Genomic DNA, 6,000 nt, shown 5'->3' on the forward strand with positions numbered 1-6,000 from the left:
AAATGATTCCCGGGCGTGGCACCGCTGCTGCTCACTGCTCCCCTCACCTCCCAGGGGGTGAACAAGGGGATGGGTTAAATGCAGAGGACACATTTTACCACACCTAGTGTGTGTGTGACTATCAGTGGTACTTTAACTTTAACTTTAACTTCAACTTTAAGATATACAGTATGCCAGATACAAGATGAGTGAACAGTAATTGGGGAAAATGAGTGATGACTGTTTTGCTATACCGGTTCAGCTAGCTTTAAAAGTTGGCATGAAAAACCATATCCTTATTATTGGATTCATAGAACATAGTCAGTAGGAAAAACAGTTATTTACTTACCTTGGCACACTTTTTCTGCGGACAATATATTGATCCTCTCGCACCGTATAAAAGGGCGGGAGACGTAAACGTCGGGGAGAAAGACGGAGAGAGAAGACAGACACAACGAGAAGCGGATGCCGAGCGAGAGCGCAAGAGAGCCAGAGGCAGACGACGACGCACGCAGCTGAAGAGCTGGAGCGGAGGAGCGAGCAGAGCGAAGCGGAGCTGAAAAGCAACACGCAAAAAGACTTTTTCTTATTTGCAAAAATAAAGAAGTCTAAACCTGCTCACCAAGATGTCATTCCTTGATGGTCCTTGGAACCCACCCGACAGCTTGAGTCTGTCACACTCACATACACACACACTTTTGGATTTTTCTACCGCTTGTCCCTTTTAGGGTCGCGGGGGGTCGCTGGAGCCTATCTCAGCTGCATTCGGGCGGAAGGCGGGGCACACCCTGGACAAGTCGCCATCTCATCGCAGGGCCAACACAGATAGACAGACAACATTCACACTCACATTCACACACTAGGGCCAATTTAGTGTTGCCAATCAACTTATCCCCAGGATATATATGGTAATATATATAATAAATACATAGAGATATACTACGCCCCTTATTGTCTGTGTCGTCTACTCCCCCCGTACATAACACGTATGTCACATGTGTCACATATGAGCATCACTTTGCTCATAAGACTCAACATTTAATCTAAACTTAAATATGATGAAAATTAGCTAAATCCTACAAAAAGTAAGTTAAATCTGAGAAATATATCTGATAGAAAACTTCTACATTGGACACCCCATAGTTTTACTCGGCTTTGGATTGATACCAAAAATTGCAGTATTACTCAAAACCACTGAATGGGTTTTGCAAGCCCATACCCACAATGCATTGTGCACATGCAGGGCCAAACTGCCACTACTGCACTTCTTTCCTGCTTTAACTCAACTCAACTGACTTCCTCAAACTAACAATGTTATGGGTGCCATGATTGGATGATTTGACCCATTTGTGGCAACGCATGTAGGTGTACCTATTGTTGTGGCCGTGTGACTGTATTTTACATGCAGACTTGACAGGCTATTTTCAATTTAAAGTGACGGCACAGTCCCGGGCCTTTTTATCTGGGTCAACTTTTGGAATTCAATTGTGTGGCTGAGTCAAACTAACCAGACAGTCTTTTTTTTTTTTTTTTTTTTTTTTTTTACTATCCAAACCTGTCTATTGTGTGTAGCCGCAAGTAGCCGCCACACAACACCACACCTGGGCTGGGTTGCATATAATTGCCAGGAGTTTTTCATCAGAGCAGCAGCGAGAAGTGAAAGGGCTTCCAAAGTCTGCCTCTCACGCTCGTCTCGGGGTGTGTGTGAGAACATTTCACATCTGTCAGCATGCTGTGAGTGTGTGCGTGCGTGCGTGCGTGCGTGTGTGTGTGTGTGCGTTTGTGCGTGCCCATCCATTTCACGGTCAACCATGGCAACAAGACAGAAAAATCTGAATTATTTAGTGACTTTGTCTGAAACTTACAGTTGAGTAAGCACACACTCTCACGTACATTTTAGGACTACCATCCACATTCTTTCCCACAATTCGAATGAATCTAATCACTCTCATGTTCTAATTTAAAAGTAAAACTGTGCTGACCCTGCAAAGAAACTACAGTGTTGAATTTTCTGATGCATTGCAAACACGTCACTAATCCAAGCGTCAAAGGTTAAGAATGAGACTTCTAGAGATTTCTGTTGATTTATGTTATCTATGTTAGGGACGGCGTGGCGCGGTTGGGCGAGTGGCCATGCCATCAACCTGAGGGTTCCTGGTTCAATCCCCACTTTCTACCAACCTTGTCACGTCCGTTGTGTCCTTGAGCAAGACAATTCACCCTTGCTCCTGATGGGTCGTAGTTAGGGCCTTGCATGGCAGCTCCCGCCATCAGTGTGTGAATGTGTGTGTGAATGGGTGAATGTGGAAATAGTGTCAAAGCACTTTTACTACCTTGAAGGTAGAAAAGCGCTATACAAGTATAACCTATTTATTCATGTTATCTTTTGTGTGTGTGTTTACAGTAGCTCTCAGCGCATGGAGTTTTTTTTCCGGGTAATTTGCGGTAGAAAATGGATGGTTGGATGGAATTTTCCATCCACAGTGAGCCGCTGTTGAGCAATTACTGCACTTTTCCTGCAAGACAATGCGCACCAGTGTCATTGCATTGGATCATGAGAAGCCCTAAAGCAAAATTGCATCATTACAATTTGGCTTAAGTCTGCATGGGTTATCCAAAATGCGCTATTTAAAAAAAAGTATTAATAATGCGGTATATTAATAGGTATTTTACTAATGTGTTTGTTTCCTGTAACACATAGTTAAAATTTGTTCAATCAATCAATCAAAGTTTATTTATATAGCCCTTAATGACAAGTGTCAAGGGCTGCACAAGCCATAACGACATATATATGTATATATATACACACATACCTGTATGTATGTATGTATATATATATATATATATATATATATACATACATATCTATACACACATATATACACATATATATATCAGATACATACATATATATTAGGGGTGTGGGAAAAAATCGATTCGAATTCGAATCGCGATTCTCACGTTGTGCGATTCAGAATCGATTTTAATTTTTTTTAAATCGATTTTTTTTATAAACATTTTTTTATAAATGTTTTTATTTTATTTTTTTATTTTTTTTAATTAATCAATCCAACAAAACAATACACAGCAATACCATAACAATGCAATCCAATTCCAAAACCAAACCCGACCCAGCAACACTCAGAACTGCAATAAACAGAGCAATTGAGAGGAGACACAAACACGACACAGAACAATCCAAAAGCAGTGAAACAAAAATGAATATCATCAACAACAGTATCAATATTAGTTACAATTTCAACATAGCAGTGATTAAAAACCCCTCATTGACATTATCATTAGACATTTATAAAATAAATAAAAAAGAACAATAGTGTCACAGTGACTTACACTTGCACCGCATCTCATAAGCTCGACAACACACTGTGTCCAATATTTTCACAAAGATAAAATAAGTCATATTTTTGGTTCATTTAATAGTTAAAACAAATTTACATTATTGCAATCAGTTGATAAAACATTGTCCTTTACAATTATAAAAGCTTTTTACAAAAATCTACTACTCTGCTTGCATGTCAGCAGACTGGGGTAGATCCTGCTGAAATCCTATGTATTGAATGAATGGAGAATCCTTTTGAATCGGGAAAAAATCGTTTTTGAATCGAGAATCGTGTTGAATTGAAAAAAAAAATCGATTTTGAATCAAATCGTGACCCCAAGAATCGATATTGAATCGAATCGTGGGACACCCAAAGATTCACAGCCCTAATATATATATACATTTACATACATACTGTATATGCATATGTCTATATTAGGGTTCCCCAACCTTTTGTCCACCAGGGACCAGTTTAATGTATGTATTATTTTTACGGACTGGCTTTCCACGTGTGGCAGATAAAAACAGCAAAAAAAATTAGCATGAAAAATCAACTCACCATAACGCTGAAGGAGTGGGAGCCCTGGGCGTGTTTCTCTGTAAAGAGATGTTCCCCGGCAGATTGAATGAATGAAATAAGTTTATTTCGGTCATATAATCAACCATTATCCATTTAGTGTGACCAGTTTAACAGTACAGATTATACATATTTAACAATCATACACATTTACACACAAAAATAAAATAAAATAAAAAGAAGGTTAATGGCATACACTATATAATAGTGTTTCTTAACCAGTGTTGGGTCGCCAGCGCCCCCTAGAATGCAATATATCTGTTTTTCAGCTGTGGTCCGTATGGGCAGTAGCGGTACTCAGTTGTAACACCTTTGGCAGTATTAAAGGCCTACTGAAACCCACTACTACCGACCACGCAGTCTGATAGTTTATATATCAATGATGAAATCTTAACATTGCAACACATGCCAATACGGCCGGGTTAACTTATAAAGTGCAATTTTAAATTCCCCGGGGAACTTCCGGTTGAAAACGTCTAGATATGATGACGTTTGCGCGTGACGTCAATGGTTGAAACGGAAGTATTCGGACACATTGTATCCAATACAAAAAGCTCTGTTTTCATCGCAAAATTCCACAGTATTCTGGACATCTGTGTTGGGGAATCTTTTGCAATTTGTTTAATGAACAGTGAAGACTGCAAAGAAGAAAGCTGTAGGTGCGATCTGTGTATTAGCGGCTGGCTGCAGCAACACAAGCAGGAGGACTTTGATTTGGATAGCTGACGCACTATCCGACGCTAGCTGCCGACCGCATCGGTGATCGGGTGAAGTCCTTCGTCGCACCGTCAATCGCTGGAACGCAGGTGAGCACGGGTGTTGATGAGCAGATGAGGGCTGGCGTAGGTGGATAGCTAATGTTTTTAGCATAGCTCCGTGAGGTCCCGTAGCTAAGTTAGCTTCAATGGCGTCGTTAGCAACAGCATTGTTAAGCTTCGCCAGGCTGGAAAGCATTAACCGTTGGTTACAGGTCCATGGTTTAATTGTATTGTTGATTTTATGTCTATCCTTCCAGTCAGGGGCTTATTTCTTTTGTTTCTATATGCAGTTAAGCCCGATGCTATCACGTTAGCTCCGTAGCTGAAGTGTTTCGCCGAGAAAGTGTGGAATCCAATGAGCCCTTGTACCTAAGTTACGGTCAGAGCGAAAAAAGATACGTCCTGCACTGCCCTCTACTCCTTCACTTTCACGTTCCTCATCCACGAATCTTTCATCCTCGCTCAAATTAATGGTTTAATCGTCGCTTTCTCGGTCCGAATCGCTCTCGCTGCTGGTGTAAACAATGGGGAAATGTGAGGAGCCTTTCAACCTGCGACGTCACGCTACTTCCGGTACAGGCAAGGCTTTTTTTATCAGCGTCGAAAAGTTGTGAACTTTATCGTCGATGTCCTCTACAAAATCCTTTCAGCAAAAATATGGCAATATCGCAAAATAATCAAGTATGACACATAGAATGGATCTGCTATCCCCGTTTAAATAAAAACATTTCATTTCAGTAGGCCTTTAACTATATCAAACGAACATTTTTTTTTTTTTAAACTGTATTTATAACAAACATGGCATTTTTACTAGCGTAAGCCAGCATTTTTAAGGGTGTTTTTTTGTCAGATGCAAAAAAATATTGTTTAATTGGTTGGAATTAAATTGAATTGAATGAATGTGTCTGCCAATATGGAGGATTATATACTGTATCCAAGATTAAATACTTCTCTAAACTGGACTTTAAAGACAAAAAGAATGTGATCATACAAAGTAGGTTTTCATGGAGGATAGCTATTGCTGCTTCAGATAGAAATACAGAAAGGTAAGACACACTCACAATACTTGATTTATTTTGTTAAAAGCAAATGGGACCAGAAAATATTTTAATAACAACTTTATCAAATACTTTTTGGACCCATTTATCATAATATAATGTCATTATGATAATGTTTTTATGAAAGCGAATTACTCCCTTTTTTTTCCTGTTACTCTAGTGTGCAACCTAAATCAACAATGATTAGAGCTGCACGTATAAATTTAAGTAAAAAAAAAAGAAGGTAAAAAAAACCTCCAAAAGTATCTATGCCTCACCTGGTGTATACTTCACCGCACGTCACTGGTG

Source organism: Entelurus aequoreus, linkage group LG12 (genome assembly GCF_033978785.1).
Source record: "Entelurus aequoreus isolate RoL-2023_Sb linkage group LG12, RoL_Eaeq_v1.1, whole genome shotgun sequence".
In the NCBI taxonomy this organism is placed as follows: Eukaryota; Metazoa; Chordata; class Actinopteri; order Syngnathiformes; family Syngnathidae; genus Entelurus; species Entelurus aequoreus.